Raw genomic sequence first — 19,284 nt, 5'->3', positions numbered from 1 at the left:
TCTTCCAGATTGATTATGTTTTCAAAAAGAAAAATACACACACACACACACACACGTTTTAAAATTTTGATAAAGCTGTTTTTACATGTCCATAGCTGATTCATGAAAAGCCTTAAACTAGTAGCCATTTTATCAAGCTTTGAGCTTCTAAGAATTACTTCAATTATGTTGAGATTTTCAAAAGTGACCATTCAATTTTAATATTCTTGGTTGGTTTGGTAAATGCTAAGGGCACTATTTACATTTTGGTCATGGTGTTTGCAGGTAACTAAATAGAATGGATAATTCAAAAATGGATTTCATGCATGCACATAAGTCTACCCTTATTCTCATCTCTAAAAAGGGAAATGCAATATTTGGGGGATTTCCTGAGATCAAATATTTTGACGTGTTCAAGCCAAGCATTTTAATGACATAAGAGATTTTGACACACTCTCAGTCAATGAACAATGGTTGAGTCTAGACAGATCTTGAGGAAACTGTAGGGGAGCCAGCACATTTCAGTCATTAGAAGAGTTGTTGACATAGCTCCAGTCCTCTACAAAGACACAGGAACTTTTTCAAGGACCCCTATGCAAACCACTACTACCTGGATACAAAACCTTGAACAGCCACCCACAGATCCAAAGAAGTTTAGAAACCAGATTAGATATTTTTAATATGTCCCCACACTTCTGAAAATCCCCCTTTAATAGCATGCATTACAATCTGTATTATTATTGTGTTGTCAGTCTTTCATGCTAGGCTGCAAGCTTTATAAAGAGTTGTGTTTATTTTGCTCTCTGTGCTACCCCTTGCATCTCCAAGGCAGTTGGCACAGGAGAAGTCCTTAGTAAATATTTGTAGAAGAAAGGACGTAGGAAGGGTGAAAAGAAAATAGTGATGTATTGAGTTAGCAGAGCCTGTTTAGGCAAAGGTGGTAATACTTGGCTCAGTGGTTGGCCGCCACTGTCCCTGTGTTTGTCCTATTTCAGACTTCTTCTCCCCATTTCTCAACCCTGCCCTCCAGTTCCTTCCCGGCACTACAATCAATGGGACCTGCCCTGTACTCACAAGCAAAACAGTCAGGTACTTTTATTGACTAAAGTTATTCAGTATTACTAGTATACCATTCCTGCAATCTTTATTCTAAGCCCTTCACCCAAAAGCTTTGATCATTAATAACGATGTTGAACAGAGGAATCAGGACAGAGGTTTCCTTGCAACAGATAACAATCCCTTTTCTTACTATAAAACCAGCTATCCCGTGTAGGCAAAACTTCTACATTCATTCATTCATTCATTTGGTGAGTCATTTGTTTAATCAATATTTATTTAACTAGTATTTATTCAGCATCTGTTGTATGATAGGCTTAGTCCTAGTCAAAGGAATCATAACCCAAGAAAAGAAAATAGCAAAGTTATAAGGAAGTGACTGACTTCTCTGTGGGGTCAGGTCATCTTTTATCTTTTTGAAACAGCTTTCATAAAGTGAGAGTATAAGGGAAATCAATATTCATCCACAGTCATTGACTGAAACGGTATGAGCAAAGTATAGGTCACTTTAAACCTTCAGAGGAATAAGAATCACTTAAGACAGAGAGCCAGCTTACTTGCCAACCTTTGGAAATCCCTGTCTCTTTCACTGAGTCATCCAACCAAGCTCACTGAGCACCGTCTACAGGGCACTGCGCTGGGCCCCAGGCCTTGCAGATGAAATGCAGTCCCCTCCCTGAAGGAGGTCACAGTCTAGAGACAGACAAGAACAGGCAAATGAACACTTACAATACATGAGATAAGTAGAGGGTAGACGTCAGCAGATGGTACTATGGCAACCCAAAGGAGGGGCACACAACTAAGCCTGAGGCAGCGGGTACGGCCCGCAGAGAAGATGACACCGGGTGAATGTGAGCAAGCCAGACAAGAGGGTGTGGAGCGGATGGGCTTTTTAAACAAAGGAAACTGCAAATGCAAAGGCTCAGAGGTGAAAGAGAGCAAAACACTTGTGGGAATCAGTCAAGTCGGGGCTCACACTATGGGAAGGAAAATGATATTGTCTGCAGGGGCAGTAATGAAGGCCCTGTTTGGGGAGCTACCAAAGGTCTGCGGAAGCTTATGATGTGATGAAAGTGGCCACCTTTAGGAAGTTGCTTCTGGTAAGGTGGCTTTGAAAGAGGAAAATGGTCATGGAAGGTAACATAGAGAGGTGATTATTTTTATGTATTGGTTTGTGTGCTTTTATGTGTTCTCCTCCATGTTGCTTTTTAAGAGAGTATAGGTGCTTAAAACGCCATACAGAACAATGACATTGCACATCATTAAGTAGTGCTAGGGATAAGGCAAAGTAAAATAAAAGCAGGGACACAAAATGGAACCTAAAATGAGATAGAACACAAAAAGTATATCATGCATTTGTAATCAACCTCTAAAGAAGGCACACTTGGCTCTAGGCTTCCTATGAGAGGATGATTTGTTCTATCTATAAGGTAAACAAGTTGATCAGGATTGTCCTGGTACTAAGATCTGAATGACTACTGAAGAGTCTATTATATAAAGGAAGTCAGGAACAAAATTACCCTTTGTTAGAACATGAAATCTATGAGTATAGGGACTTTTTCACTGCTATAACTTCAATGACTTGAAGAGGAACAAAGATATCGGGAGGGCTCAATAAATTATTTCCTAAATTAATGGATGAATGAATGGATAGGAATAAGTAGGCAGTTATAAACTAGAGTATTCTCCCTACAAAAGTGAAATAAAAGCTGTGCAATAGTAGACCAGCATAGAGTAGATCAATGAGATCCCCCTATCATTTAGCCCCGTGGTCGGCAAACTGCAGCTCGTGAGCCACATGCGGCTCTTTGGCTCCTTGAGTGTGGCTCTTTCACAAAATACCACGGTCTGGGCGAGTCTATTTTGAAGAAGTGGCATTAGAAGAAGTTTAAGTTTAAAAAAATTTGGCTCTCAAAAGAAATTTCAATTGTTGTACTGTTGATATTTGGCTCTGTTGACTAAAGAGTTTGCCGACCACTGATTTAGCCTATGTGAGAGATCAAGGTTTTAACCACAATCATTTTTTGAAGGGAGAATAGTAAAACCAGACTTTCTGATTATTCTGAAGCCCATCAAATTCTGCCACCTTGAGAAGGAAGGTAAACTAGACATCTCTCAGTCTAATGTAATGAGTAGCATTTTCATGAGTATCCTTGGAGTGAAACACGTAAGGATTTTTATAGAGGTATTTCTAATAATGCTCTAAATTTAGGACAAAAATATAATATCAAAAAGCAACTTAATAAATGTTAATGATGTGTTATATACTCAGTACTCTATTAGTCTGACATAATTTAAGAATAGCTTTTAAGAGATCTTCATGGATTTCTTTCTTAAAAACTTCAAGACTTTTTCTAGAAATTGTATTTCTCCCAGATCAACCATTGCCAAGTATTGGGCAGCAGTGAATTTAGAATTATGCTCTCTGACAAGTATCTACACACAGCCATTTGGTTTGTCCAGTTCAGGTTAAAGTCCTAGGCCAAGCTATGGGTGAGGTTGGTAACCTCTGAGAATATTGTATAGCTTCGCTAGGACCGTACTTGGATATAAGGAAATTCCCTTTCTATTCAGAAATAAGCAGAAGAAATAATATCAGGTAAAATCAATACTTGGCTGAGAAAATGCTTACTTATGTGTTCTAACACAGAATTCTACATCATATGACATGACCAGAACTATAGTCTGAAAATTTTAAAAGATGGTGTGTTCAATCATTCTCCTAGGTTCTTAAAATATATTACTAAGCACCCATGGAACATGTAGATTTGAATAATGTAACTTCTATGTTTACCTTTGACACTGAGATAACTGTACGAGGTGACTTGTTCAATGGATTTATTAGTAACAGAAAGTTAAAAGTTGTAAAATACTGTTAAAAACGATGGCTTTTATTTTAAAATATGGCCCCATAGTCTCTGTTTAGGGCAACATTATTAAGCAGGACCAGTTTTCTATTAAAGCCAACTTAGGGCATAATAATCAAACTATAGCGTATGCTTTCAAAAGAATGCTCACCTTTTATTGATATAAAAATGGACATGCATTCTAACGATGGATAATAATATGAAAATACAAGATTGGAACATTAGAAGAAACACATGCAAGTATGGTATCTAGAGGTTTAGGTTTCATTAGCCTCATGGAAAATCTGCCTTCTATGGAGGGTCCATTCACTAAGAGAGAGAATATAGAGTGAAAAAAACTTTTAGGGTCAGTGATAAAAATAAATTTTGGAGATGTCAGGTTCTGGTGAGTCATCAAAATGAAAATGTTTTATAAAAATTGGACATTTAATCTTGCCTTTTAAAGAGAAGTCTGGCCCTAACCAGTTTGGCTCAGTGGCTAGAATGTTGGCCTGCGGACTCAAGGGTCCCAGGTTCGATTCCAGTCAAGGGCATGTACCTTGGTTGCAGGCAGATACCCACTAGGGGGTGTGCAGGAGGCAGCTGGTCGATGTTTCTCTCTCATCGATGTTTCTAACTCTCTATCCCTCTCCCTTTTTCTCTATAAAAAATAAATAAAATATATTTTAAAAAATAAAGAGAAGTCTGAGTTGGACATAGATCACTTAGGAGTTATTATTTAGATTTAAATCTATATCAGTAACTTAGAGGGAAATCTGAACCTAGTTATTAAATATGGAGGATAGTTTTGCTCTATGAAATAGTAACAGGTCTTTTTTCAGCTATTGTTTAGCTCAGCTCTAAAGTGATACCACAAATATTAGTAATTTTTAAAGAGCAGTTTGAAGATTATTACACAAGCAGCCTCAACTCGATACTGTGTCAGACAAAATTTGAGGTGACATTCTCAAACCCTGGTTTCATAATCTATAATCATGAAGTAGAACAAATCAAAGAAGTAAAAAACATTTTTGAGGATGACTAGTGCAATAAAATTTATAGGTTAAAGGAATACTAGGTAATGTGAAGCCTGAGCTAACAACAAGTTTAAGTAATTGATTGACATATTATTTAGACAGAGAAAACAGTAAATGTGTGGCAGACTGTATTTGCCAAAGATGGTGAAGGCAATATATCCCTCCAATATCCTCTACTTACAATGGCCCATTGACACTCCTTCCTTGTTACTGAGCAAAACTTTGTGAAGACCAATTAAGACTAGTGGAAGTGATGCAAAGTGGCTTTTGAGACTAGGTCATAAAATTGCTATGCAAGTCCCTCCTGTTCTCTTGGGATATTTGCTTTTATTATTCATTTTCCACACTGTGAGGAAGCCAGGCCACATGGAGAAAAGCAGGTGTTCTACCCAAGAGCCCCAAATGAGTTCCCAGCCCGCAGCCAGCATCAACCACCAGACATATGCACAGAAATGCCTCCAGATGATACCAGAGTCACCCCCAACCTTTGAGTCTTTGCAGCTGAAGATCCAGACATTGTGGACCATAAGCAAGCAGTCCCTTACTTTATCCTCTACAAATCTGTTCTGCAGAGCCCAGGAGCATAATAAAATGGTTGTTGTGTGCCACCAATTTTGGAGGTAGCTTATAATTCAGCAATAGGTAACTGGAACTAAGTGCTAAAGCCATTAGGTGAAAATGAGCATTGGATATTCAATAAACACCAGGCTTGCCAGGATTGAGCAGTACTCCGCCTTGGACCAAGTGTAGGGATGGGGACAGAGAACTTGGAAAAACAGATTGCACAGGGCCATTCAAGCCATAAGGAGTTCAAATTTTTTTTTTAAGTATTGTGAGGCCCTATCATCCTATAGATCAATGACCTACCAAAGTCTAGTGTAGAAAGCATTTTGACCTTGGAGCAAAATTATGTGGATTCAAATGACATTTCCATCAGTTATTATTTGTCTTTTCTTGGAAAAATCTAATAATCTTTTGAACCCTAAGTTTCATCAGTAGGAATGAAAATAACATCTACTACTACTTCATAGGTTTATTGCAAGGCTCAAGGGATATAGTGCGTGTGAAACCACTCAGGAAAGTAAAAAAAAAAAAAAAGGTATTCCAGACTTTAAAAGGTTCGAAGTAATATGCTACCCAAAGTTAATTAAATTTTTAGGCAGAGAAATTAAGTGCATCAAATATGATTTTTAAAAATGGACTGTCCACTAACATTACACCATGCCTCAGGGGACTATTAGCCAACTTGACACATACATAGTCCACACTTGACTTCAGGTTGGTGGTCAACTCATTGTGGTGACATATACGGTAGGTAAATGGAAAATAACACTTGCTAATTTTATTAGGAAAAGCGGTAATGGTTATTTACACAGAGCGAGGGAAGACAAGAACTTGTGAGCATCTTGGACACCTTCATTTGAAAGCCAGCAAACACTTCATTCCAGGGCTGGATTATTTACCCAAAGCCCTCATCTGAATTATTAGAATTTCTTTTGTTTTGACAGATAGGCTGATGGAAACTAGAACTGAAAACAACGAAATAGTACTCTTTCTCCAAAACCAATACCCAGGAAGTTTGGGTAGCAGTGAGGGTGGTGATGGGTTGAGAAAGTTGCACCTGTAGTTGAATTACCGCCACAGAGAACAGCATGAGCCTGGACCACCTCTCCAGTTTCAGAAAGTAAATACAATCAGAGAGAAAGTGCAGTGGTTGGAGATTGTCTCACCGGTGATCAGCTTTGGATTCCTTTCCACTTTCCCTAGGTTTAGCAATAACAAAGCTGTATTCGGTAATGGCAATTGCAGTTATAACAACATTTATTTAATGCTAACTGCTTTACATACATTAACACATTTAATATTCACAATGATTCATAGATATTTTAGTAAATACTGATATTATTATCATCATGTTACAGGTGAGAAAAATGAAGCTTAAAGGGCTTACGCATTATCTAAGTCAGTTCAGCTGGTATGTATTAGAGCTGAAATTTGAACTCTTGTTTGTTCTGACACCAAACTGATGGTTTAACATCTAAGATGTACTTTGTTCCTAATTTCCAAAGGGCAACCACACTCATTACACTCCAACTTCAGGTACAGAGAAAACTCTTCCGCTTTGGCATTGTGGGTCAATCTGAATAGTCACATCTTCCTTGGGCTTGGGGTAAAAATGATTGAAACATGACTTCTTGTCGGGGTCAGGGGGAGTAGAGAAGTTGGACAATGAGAAGCAACCTTCACCAATGTTATTCAAAGACTCATAAGTTAAAGGTATTAAATTTATTTCACATGAAACTTTTTAAGTTTCATCATCAGTGATATAGTTGATATATTCTTTGATATTCCAAAAGCATAATCTCTTTTTTTGGGGGGAAATAAGTTATGTCAGCACTTTTTTTTATCTGTATATTCATTCAAGCTAGAAGTAGCACAAGCCATTGTCTGCGAGAGATGATTTCATACCTTACTTTAACATATCCTTCCCTACTCCGTGCCTATTGCCTGAAATCCTATCATTAGCTGCTCATTCCTTGGGGTTGAGCATTGTCCACATAATGTCAGGCATTCAGATGATGGAAATTTTTATTTTTCTTCTGGAAGTTTGACTTTGAAGACTCAGGCTTTGTGAGTCATCTAATTCATTATTTGTGATAATAATGGACATTCTGACTAGTGCATGTTCCAACGCAGCACCGGGTACAGAGATCAGATAAAAGGCAAGCAGACAGACAGGCACAAAGGAACTTTCAAAACCCATTTAATGATCAGTTTCTAAATATTTTACAGCTTTAGGTAGTGCCAAGTTGGAGAGAAAAGAAGACAGTCCCAAGACACTGAAGTGGAAACCTCTGTCTTTTAGCTATATGTATATTCACATGAGTGAGCTCTTTTTTTTGCCTTCAAATCGATTGGTTATATTTTAACTAGATTTCATTTATCTTCCTTCCCTCCCTCCCAACCTCCTTCCCTCTCTCCCTCGCTCCCTCCCTCTCTCCTTCTTCCTCTTCCTTCCTTCCTTCCTTCCTTCCTTCCTTCCTTCCTTCCTTCCTTCCTTCCTTCCTTCCTTCTTCCTCTCTTTCTAATGTTCACCATTTCCTCTCTCCTCCTTGGGCTTTTGCGACATGATGCACTCCTAATATTCCCTATTCACTTTTCATTGTAAACTCCTTCTCTGGTATTCTATAGGCAATAGCCCTAAGTTCTCTTTATTCTCACTCTCCACTTACTTTGTAGATACTTTCATTGACTCCCATGTCTTGAAATAGCATCTGTAAGGGAGGAACTCCACATTTGTATTTCCAACCTGCACTTCTCTTTGGAACTTCAGACCTGTGTAAATAACAGCCTACTTGAAATATCTTCTTGTATATTTCAAATGTAGCATGTTTAAAAATCAACTCCTTGATCTTCAACATTCCTTTCCCCTAAAGGCTCTTCCTCGAGCGTTAACCTTCTAAGTAAATGACACCTCCTTCCTGTAAGATGTTCATGCCAGAAATCTACCCTGAAGCTTCTCTTTCCTACACCCCTACAATCATCAATTCCTTTTGTTTCTACACATGAAATATATTTATAATTCACCTGCTTAAATCTATCTCTATGGCCTGTCTCCTAGACCCTATACATCATCTGTTTCCTATAGATTTCTAACTGGTCTACTCCCTATAATAAATTCCCTAAAACAACTCTTTCCATTGAATGGAAGTATCTCAGAGGGAAGAGATGGGGTGGGCAGGGAGGAAGAGATTAGCCATAGAACTTATATGCATATATGTATAACCCATGGATACAGACAATAGTGTGGTGAAGGCCCTGGGAGGGGGAGAGGGTAGTGGGGGTAGAGAGGATCAATGGGAGAAAAAAAGGGGAACATCTGGAATACTTTCAACAATAAAGATAAATAATTTTTTTTAAAAAAAAAAAGGAAATGAATGATCCCTGGCCATTATGGCTCAGTTGGTGAGCACCATCCCATGCACCAAAAGGTCTTCTAGTTTGATTCCTGGTCAGGGCACATGCCCAGGTGGTGGGCTCAATCCCCAGTAGGGATGGTGCAGGAGGCAGCAGATCAGTGTTTCTCTCTCTCTCCCTCTTCTTCCCTCTCTTTCTAAAATCAATACAAACATTATTTTTAAAGGAAATGAATGAAAAGTCTACAGAAGAAATTAAAAACCTATAAGGTAACACATGGTCTGCATGGGCCTTCTCAATGGACTTTTCTCACCCTTAAGAGACAAAGGCAATAAATCATTTTTGGGTTTTGTGTTTTTTTTCTTCTTTCTCTGGGCTTTCTTTTAGTCTGAATGTGACCCGTGGACCCATGGGCAGCCACCTAGCAATGTGAAGGAAACAGGCATGAGTGAAATCTGAAACAACAAATCTGGCGACTCGAGAGATGAAAAGGCCTTATATCCATGGCAGTAACAGTGAGCACTGATGAAGCTCATAGCTTGATCCTCTGATGAATTTCATTCTATCTCTATAATTCTGTTTATGTGAGATGATAAATGGCCTATTGTTTAGACCAGTTTGAGAGAGGTAGTTTGCTACCATAGCTCAAAGCATCCTAAATGATAGATAGAAGATAGACTAAGAAATCAGTTTTGCCCTGGCCACGTGGCTCAGTTGGTTGGAGAATCATGGGCTCCATCCCTGATCAGGGCACTTAGGGGAGGCAACAGATCAATGTTTCTCTCTCTCTCTCCCTCACTGAAATCAATGAAAACATATATATATATATATATATATATATATATATATAAATATATATATCTCTGTGTGTGTGTGTTTGTGTGTGTGTGTGAATTTATTCTTGGTTTGCACTAAATATTTTTAGGAGACTTGTAAGTACTAGTGATTAAGCTTTACTCCTAACTAAGGGCAGGTTGCTGTGTCACTGGATATATTAGATGTGCCATGCTATTATTGTTTTATTTCAGTCCTTTACACATTGTATTCTTTTTCTATTGATGTATAAAAATTTACCACAAACTTAGTGGCTCAAAACAATGCCCACTTATTAGCTCACATTTTTGTAGGTCAGAAATAAGGCATTGTGTAGCTGGATACTCTACTCAGAGTATCACAAGACTGAAATCAGGTATCAGTCAAGCTGAGCTCTGTTCTGGAGGATGTGGGGGGGAATACGTTTCCAAGCTCATTCTTGTTGGCAGAATTAGGACTGAGGTTCTTGCCTTCTTACCGCTGTCAGACAGGGAGCACTTTCAGCTTTTAGAGACCTCTGGCCAGAAGAAATGATACTTAAAAACAGAGCCTCTCTCTCTCTTTCTCTTTCTCTTTCTCTCTCTCTCTCTCTCTCTCTCTCTCTCTCTCTCTCTCTCTCTCTCTCTCTCTCTCTCTCTCTCTCTCTCTCGGTGCTGAGAAAGTCCTACTTATAATTAAGCAGGATTTCTCAACTTCGGCACTATTGGCATTTTGGGCCAGATAATTCTTTGCTGGGGGTGGTATCCTATGCAATGTGGTTATTGAGCAGCATTTCTAATATCTTCCAATCTGCCCACCAGCCACCCCTTACTTCACTTGTGACAACCAAAACTGCCCCCTACCACTGTCACATGTCTCCTGAGAGACATATCGTCCTCACTGAGAACCACAGCCTCAGGGCAAGCCAGTGTTCTAATGGCTGCTGAACAAAGAGAGTTATGTGAACCTAAAAGGTTTCTCTCAGCTAAGGCAGCTTTAAGTTTTTCACCTTATACTATAGGGAGAGCCTTGGCAAGGAAACTATAATCCTCCAGTTGCCTTAACCAGGATACTTCTCTAGAAAACTTTGTGGTGCTTCTTGCCCTTTCAAATCACGGTATCTATCTCCCAATCCTTTCCATTGATTATATTTCTGCTTATTAAATTAAAACTATGTTCTCCCTCTCTGGGATTACTTTATGATCACCTTCACTAAAGCATTAAATGTCTCTAACATATTTAATTACATTCGAAGACACCCCTACTGGGTTTACCTTGGTTTGCTTCTTCTGAGCACAATCACAGTCATTGTACATGGATTTAATTGAATTCAAAGATAAAACATGTTCAATTTCTTATGTGAGGAGAAGGCAGATTTCTCATATCTCATATTTAGCATCCATTTTTTGTATCTTTTTTCTATAATTTATAATTATATTTGTTAATGTACTATTCTGTTTTTCATAATAGACAAAGAGCTCTCTGAAAGCAAGTATTTTGCATATTTTTTTCCATAGTGAATGTGTGTAGACCTACATAGTGCCTGCCTTGTAGTAGTAGTGCTCAATGAATATTTATGGGATGAAAAAAAGTGTGTGTGTGCGTATGTGTATGTAAACACTCATATATACATATATATATCCACCTACATAAAGTATTCAAGAGACTATATTATCACAGAATATTCTAGTGTCACCTTCAAACAAGGTAAGATTCCTAAAAATTTACACTTAATATCAATTACTGTTGTTTGTTTTCTATGGGGGAAAAGGACATCCGATGGAGGCTTTTACAGTCAATAGCATGGGTGAGGGATGATGTACTGACTTTAATGTCGAAATTCATTGCAATGGAGTTGTTTCGAAGACTGAGTTAAATCAGGGAGCCAAGCAATGTCTGATTTGGTATTTCTGGTATCTAGCAAGAAAATCTCTTAGTTTACTTTCCTAATGAAAATATAGGAGTACATGTTTTTAATACGCAACACAAATAGCTTGAGTATCTTACTTGTAAAAGTAATTTAACTACAATTGTTATTGTAGCTGAATTGTTATAACAAATCCAGTTATTGTGATTTACAAGTACATGACAATCATAACATAAACCTATAGAATTAAAGTCAAAATTCTCTCAGTATCTTCACTCCCCTTTCAAGAGTCAATTTTTTCTCCAAAAGGCAGAACATGTGGTGCCACCTATGATCTTAAGTCAAGTTTCTTATTCTCTCTGCACCTCGGGAGCTCATCTATAAAACAGTGATCACATTATGCACCGAGCAAGACTGTTGTGCCTCACCCATAGAAAGTGATGAACAAGTCAGCTTTCGCTCTCTGTAGGCAGTTCATCTCTTGTAAGAAATAACCTTTTGTGTGTGCCATAAAGAGAAAACAAAAGGGATTGCCACTCAAATTAGGAGGCAGTGCTATCTTAAAATGTAGCTACTCCCTGGTTTCTGAAATGTTAAAATATGAAAAAGCATGTTTTATAATGAAAGATCTATCATGTTATTTAGAAAAATATGACTCACGCATTCATTAATTCAGCACACTTTTCCTGAGCACTTAATGCAAATGGTCATGATAAAAGTTAGGTTGCCCTGGCAGTTATGGCTCAGTTGGTTGGGCATCATCCCATGCACTAGGAGGTTGCCCATTCGATTTCCAGTCAAGGGCACATGGCCCAGTTGCAGGCTCCATCCCTGGTAGGAGGCATGCAGGAGGCAGCCAGTCAATTGATGTTGCACTCTTACTTCAATGTTTCTCTCTGTCCCTCTCTCTTCCCTCTCCCTTGCTCTCTCTAGAACTCAATAAAGTATTCTTTAAAACAAATTTTTAAAAGACATACAGAAGAGCCTTTCAACAAAAACTAAACTAGCTGTGCAACAAATTCATAAGACTGAAAAGAACTTTAAATTTAACAATATGTTAGATTTACTTTCTTTTAGATTGCCCAGTTTAACAAAATATTAAAATAAAAGCCAAACGTTTAATATGGTACTAAGTCTTAATGAAGCATTTTTTAATGATTTCACTTATTTTCTCCTTCTATGAAAAATTATCTGGTCTAGGCTTTGGCTTAGATGTTCAGGACAGACAGAGGATAAAGGAAGTGACCTTGTGCTGAAGGCATTTGCAGTCTGGGAGGAAGGCAGACAAGAAAACCAGTAATTAGGATACAATGGAATCAACTCACTGTCAACATAACACAGAGAAGGGAGCAAGTACCATCATGTCCCAATATATGGTGACCAAAACTGTAAGACAATCCCTCCATTTCCACAATAGGAAGATAAAAAATAAACAATGAAAACTACAAAGCAATGTTTTTTTTACGAACTCGAATTAATAAAATTTTAGGATGTTGATCAACTAGTTAAGAAGGATTCCCACTACTTAATTTGTTGGCCAGCTTATAAAAGCTATATATAATAAGATATTAATTTAGCTATACTGTTTTCCCATCATTCACATCCATGAAGCAATTTTTTATTTCAAACTCTTCCTAGCACTTTGACATCTGTGTCTTCCTCTTCACTAGAGTTGCTTGATGTGTCAAACTGTTTTTGGTTTTTTTTGGAGCATGCCATCTTTATTCTGTCTAAGTTGTTCAAGGCACAGCACTTGTTTAATCTAGGTGTTGTCATTGAAAATTTTATCCAAAGGTTCAAGTGCCAATGTAAATAAACATGGGAATGATTTATTTTTAGAATTTATCCTCTACAAATATATTTGTAATCACATTATAACCACTTTCTGTATTATATTTTTAAGTGATCATTAAAGAAGACTTATCCTCAATAATGCTTGTTTCTGGTATGATATCACCCTGGAAAAATAATTTAAAAATCTAATGTAAATGTATTTGCCAGCTTCTATTAGCCATATTCATCAGGGATATCTTTGAGCGCCATTAGCAGTCATTTCTGCATAATATGACTTCTCCCAAACAAATTGTTATTCAAAAGAGAAATGTAAAGAATTCCCATAATATAAGAAAAGAATTAAGGTGCCACTTCTTTATTTTTTGCAAGATGATTTTGAGAGAGAAGCTTATTTTATACTCAGTCATATATAATCATGCTGAGAAAGTTAAGGAATTTTCATCTGTGGAGAAAATGAGGTCAAGTCAGAGTTTGAAGGATTAGTTGGATGTTCTGAAGGAAAGAATGAAGGAAAGAGAAGAAATAAGAGTATTGATGCTGAAAAAGAATGCAGGTTCAAAAATATAGTATTTTTCAGGCAAAGATAGTTTTATTCCGCTGGAGCACAAAGTATAGCATCGATGTGAAATGGAATGTAAAGCTAGAGAATGATGTTGGCATCAGATCATGTAGAGCTAATGAATTTAGTTTTGTCTTGTAGGCAATAGGAAACCATCCAAGGGTTTTCAATAGACAAAACGATAATATTAGGATTTTTTTTAAAGCTACATAAATTAGCTAAATGCTAATGACCTACACTAAAAGAAATATAATGTAATAGTTATAATGAAAGCTATCCTTATGCAAAATAAATATTTTACCCCCCATTTGTTATCAACACCCATCACTTTTGTTTCTGTACCCATTCCCCCCACACACACCTTTTATAGTATATGTATTTCAATCCATACTGTTTTCCCGGTAGCCTCACACACTCCTCTAAATCCTCCTCTATCAAAAACTTCTTTCAGAGAAGTTAGGAAACCTGTCATGGACATCTTATTTAACCCAGCAGCAACCATAAGTCAGGTCCTATTATCAGGATTTTTACAGACAACTAAACTATGGCTTTCAGAAGTAAGGGAAGTTTTAGAGCTAGAATTTCAGAAGCAGGTCTGTGGAAACACGCATCCCCTGACATAATATATGGGTCTAAAACTGTGCTGAGTTTGATGTGCAATATCAAGGAATTTACAGTGGAACCGGGAAGGAAAGAGCAACAGATGGGGAACAAAGTGAGAAGAAGTCAAGGGTGTAGATAATTTAGTGGTAAAGTCATTTAGAGAATAAAGAGATCTTTGGAAGACTGGAAACGCATGAAAGAAGGACCTTGAAAGCTGCCTAGAAATGATAGTCAATGAGTGGGGGTGATGGCAAGTCTGGTAGTGGGAAGGGCAAGAACAGACACATGGAGGTAGGATGTTCAGGATCATCAAGAATGACTAAGACAAGGGAGAAATTCCAGTTATAGGAAATAAGAGTGGATATGGGTAAAGAGTTTATATATGAAAGACTCTGATGTCAACTAGAGATTACGCCAGATGTGCTCGTCCTTGTAGATTGTGTATGCTGTAGATTTAGATATGATGAAAAAGATAAATATCACAAGACTCATCTGGCAGCCATATACAGGATGGGTTAAGTTTGCGAAGGGACAGAAGAGAAGCCAACTAATAGGCTGTTACAGTAATCCAGGTGCTGAATGATGGTGGCCTGGACGTTTTTTTCTCCCTGAAGTGAAACTCCCGGCAATAGCCATGTCTATGCAGGCTTTCAGAAAATAATACAAAAACATGGCCTTGTCAACTTGGCGATTACCCCTTTAACTGGACAGAGGCCCTGGGCCAGTGAGTCACTGGACACATTTTAAACAAGGCATCCAGACAGTCTCACTTTGTACTCAGGTAGGGGAAGGTTATCATCAAAAACTGTGCTGAATAATTCTATGATGCCATAGGCCAGCCATTCAACCCATAAAACTCCAGTCTATGACCCACCCAGCACATGGAATTATATGTTGAGAAAAAAGTAATCTACTGTTATACATTAACGTCAGTAGGTTTCACTAATTGAAAAAAGATTGAGTTTATCAAAATTTAGAGAAAACAACAGTTTCTGTGGTCACTCTCAAATTACAGGGAAAATCCCTCAATTTGCTGTCATGGATTATGTCTTCCATTTAGGAAAATGGAAAAAAAATGTTAATGTAGTTAAGTACTCCAAATGTTTCTTGGATTTACATTCTTTTTCTGTTTGCTTTTCCAGAATGTTTCTGCCTGTGTGCTCTGCTTACTAATGTGGACAGTGTAATCAAAGCTTCCAGGAGAGAGGTACAGCTTCCTATTTGTATTCTACAAGATAGACAGACTACTTTAGAAGCCTACATGGATAAGCACCTGAATTTATTTAGATGCCCCTGGCATTTCAGAGAGCCCAGTGCTTCTCTCTGCTTTATTCGTTTAGATCTAACAGGAGTGGCAGAAGGTACACTTGCCTAAAATAAGTCACTGAGGACCAAGATCCGTTCCAGGAGCGATGGCCAGTTTAGGGAGGGATGACCCATCATCTCACCGGAAATGGAATTGCACTCTGCTGTTAGGCTGTGGTCCTTCTGTGAGAAAGGAGACTAAGGCCTTTGTGATCTCTGAGGAGAGCAATAAGAGAACTTGGGGAGGGAGTGAGGAACCTTGTTTCTTTAGCCACAGTGTGTGTTTAATAAGGTGAGACTGTCCAACAGAGGCACAAGGTGAGTCGAACTGTGAACTGCATAGTGAAATTTTAAATGTTCTTGTACTTACATTTTAAAGAGTAAGCATAAACAGGCCAAACATATTTTAATAACACAGTTGATGTAATCTAACATATTTGAATTATCATTTCAACAAGTAATCAATATAGATGTGATTTATGTCTGTTTTGTATTCTATTTTGTACAAAATCTTGTATCCATTTTACAGCATTAGCACATTTCAATGTGGACTGGCCACATACGAATTGCAATAAGTACATATGGCTAGGGCAGTGGTCGGCAAACCGAGGCTCGCAAGCCACATGCGGCTTTTTGGCCCCTTGAGTGTGGCTCTTCCACAAAATACTACGTGCGGGCGCACACGTACAGTGCGACTGAAATTTCGTGGCCCATGCGCAGAAGTCAGTTTTCGGATTCTATTTTGAAGAAGTGGCGTTAGAACGAACACTAAAGGGGCCAAAGAGCCGCATGTGGCTCGCCAGCCACGATTTGCTGACCACTTGGCTAGGGGGTACCTTAGTGTACCCTAAATGTCACAAAACTGTTTAAACCAGGAATGGTGTTTTCACTCAGAGATGAGAATGAGCTTATCACTGGGATAAGCCCATCAAGTTGAATAAAGAAAAGAAGAGGTGAAAAAAGCTCAATTTTATCATCATGTTAACCCAGTGTTTAAGTTTATTATCATGAAGGAATTCTCTCCGTGTGTGAAATGGAGACAAAGCAGTTGCAAATGAGGACACTGTAGCAAGAATAAATACTGATCTCTAATGAAGTGTTTACTGGCCTACAACAAAATGAGCCAGAGGCAATATAGTGAGATTTCCATAAAGTCACATTTATTTAATTTAGAACACTCCCTTTTTCTTTTTATTGTATGTTCTTTCTCTATTGTGTGTCTAAATGTCATTACTTCTATTAAGTAATAGTTATGGCAAGTAGTTGATGGATGTGTTTTTAATGGCTCCCCTGGCAAATGTATATGGATTCTGAATTTTAAATATGTTTCTTTGAAACATGCAAATCATAAAAATACGTCTAGAGACAGCCGTTCAATGACAGAGACCTATTTTGGGAATCAGGAGCCCGGCATTCAAGTCCTATTTTTATTAACAAATGTGTTAAAGTGGCCTGAATCCACTCACTGAGCCTTTCTGCTCCTTCACATATTTATCTGTAAAGTGGGGGATTTGGACCAGATCACCATTTTATCTGAGAAATTCTCTACTCTCATGACTCAGCTGGGATCTCTCAGGAGGGCAGTGAAAGATTCTGAAAGTAGTGGCTCCTGACACAGAGCTGAGGTGTATCTCCACCAGAGGCAAATTATGTGATCCCTGTTTCAGAAACTCCTCCCTGAAAGCCTATGAAAGGAAAAGTGCTACACAAATAAGTGATCATCAAAGGAAAGATTTGCTTCTAAAATACAACCTGTATGTACATGGTGATGTAGGCACGTAATACCTTCTGAGTCATGCCCACAGCACTGCCACGTCTCCTGACTAATACACCTCCCCCGAATCCTTATGTGAAGATATATTATGGTTTTGGCAGTGAGACTGATTGACATTTGGCTTTTTCACTTTAATAATTCTATAAAATACATACCTGTTTAACCTGTTCCAGTCTGTGGGTGAGTAGGAGTTAAAATGGTTTCCAATAAGTAAACTGAAATACTTCTCTTGATTTACTACCTAGGGTTGCAAGGAAGAGGAAGTGAGTTCAAGATGTAATAGTATCTATTTGAATACACAGTATAAAAATAAAACTCAAAACCATCCAATGTACAATGGTATTGGTACTTTACTCAAGTTCATGACTTAAGTATAAAGTCTTCATAGAAATTTGCATGGCTTTAAGCATGCGTTCTGCTGCCTTGCACTTACTGGCACTTTGTAGTTCTACCAACTATCAGTTTCACATGCCAAAGCTTTAGAATTGATCTTTTGTTCTTCATTGTTTTGAACATATGTTAGTGCCCAATTTTCACAAGCAAAATTGGCTTTACAGTGTGTGAGTGTTATGGATATACTGCTGCTGTATTAAAAGTTTATGTGTGGATATGACTTATCACTCCAGTTTCTTTCAAGGTATACCTAATCTTCATCTCAGAAAAACAAACAAACAAAAAAGCATGATTGTTTCTAAATATAATCAAGGGCCATGCCCCAAATTCTAAGTGCTTCAAACGTCTGTGGAAAATATATAAATGGAAAATATAAATATGAAAAGTGAGATTTTTTTTCAATAAAACTCTCTAAACTCCAACCTTCCTATGCTGGTGTTTACCTGTTACAGAGCACACTTCCCAATATAGACCTTTAGCTACTAAAGTGATAAATTTAGCTTGATTTTTATTTACCTTATATATATATATATATTTAGACCTTAAATGAGTCAAATTCAACAATTTTTAAATAAAAAGTTTCCATGATTTCAGAAAGTGTGAAAGTTCTGTGTGAGAGATGAGAAATGTTATTTACTGAAAAAACAGACTGATCACATTACCTCTTTTCTCTTTTTATAGGAAAAATAATTGAGCTAGCCTGCTTTTCCTTCTGAATAAGAATTTTGTTACTTGGGAATTACATGTATGCTTATTATCTGAGGAAAATAGCTAAATTCTAACCATTTAAAATAAAGATGAAGAAATACATAGACAGTCAGTTCATATAATAATCATTTTTCTCTGCCAGACTAAATTTCTGTCTGATAAATGTAATGGATTATATCTGTGTATATATGGATACATACTATAGAAAATATACTATTTTCTAGAACTCTAATACTTAGTGTTTTGGTAAAAGCAAGGAACCAAACCAGATTATTATTTTTTAGTTACAAAAGCAATTTCTCTTAATATATTTAGATTAGAACTAAATGTATGTTTCTAATGTGCCTTTTTAGCTCTGAACAGATGAGTTTTTCCCATCTGAACAGTTGAAGATAATTAAGTCATTTTTGCAATAATAAATCTCTTCTTTCTATCTGTCCACCAGTAATGAACAAGTAAGAATATCTTATCATTTATTTAAAAATTCCACTTTCTCTTAAGCATATCAGTTGTGTTGTTAAATCTGAAAGTAAGATTCCTGTAGTCACATTAAATCATTGCTTGAGCAGCTCCGGTTCATGCCTGTGTTCCTTCATTTGTCCTGCAAATATATTTTGAGTACCTGCTATAGAGGTATCTGTCATTGTGTTGGA

This window comes from Eptesicus fuscus, chromosome 19, assembly GCF_027574615.1.
Source record: "Eptesicus fuscus isolate TK198812 chromosome 19, DD_ASM_mEF_20220401, whole genome shotgun sequence".
Taxonomy (NCBI): Eukaryota; Metazoa; Chordata; class Mammalia; order Chiroptera; family Vespertilionidae; genus Eptesicus; species Eptesicus fuscus.
Note: the sequence above shows the minus strand (reverse complement) of the source record.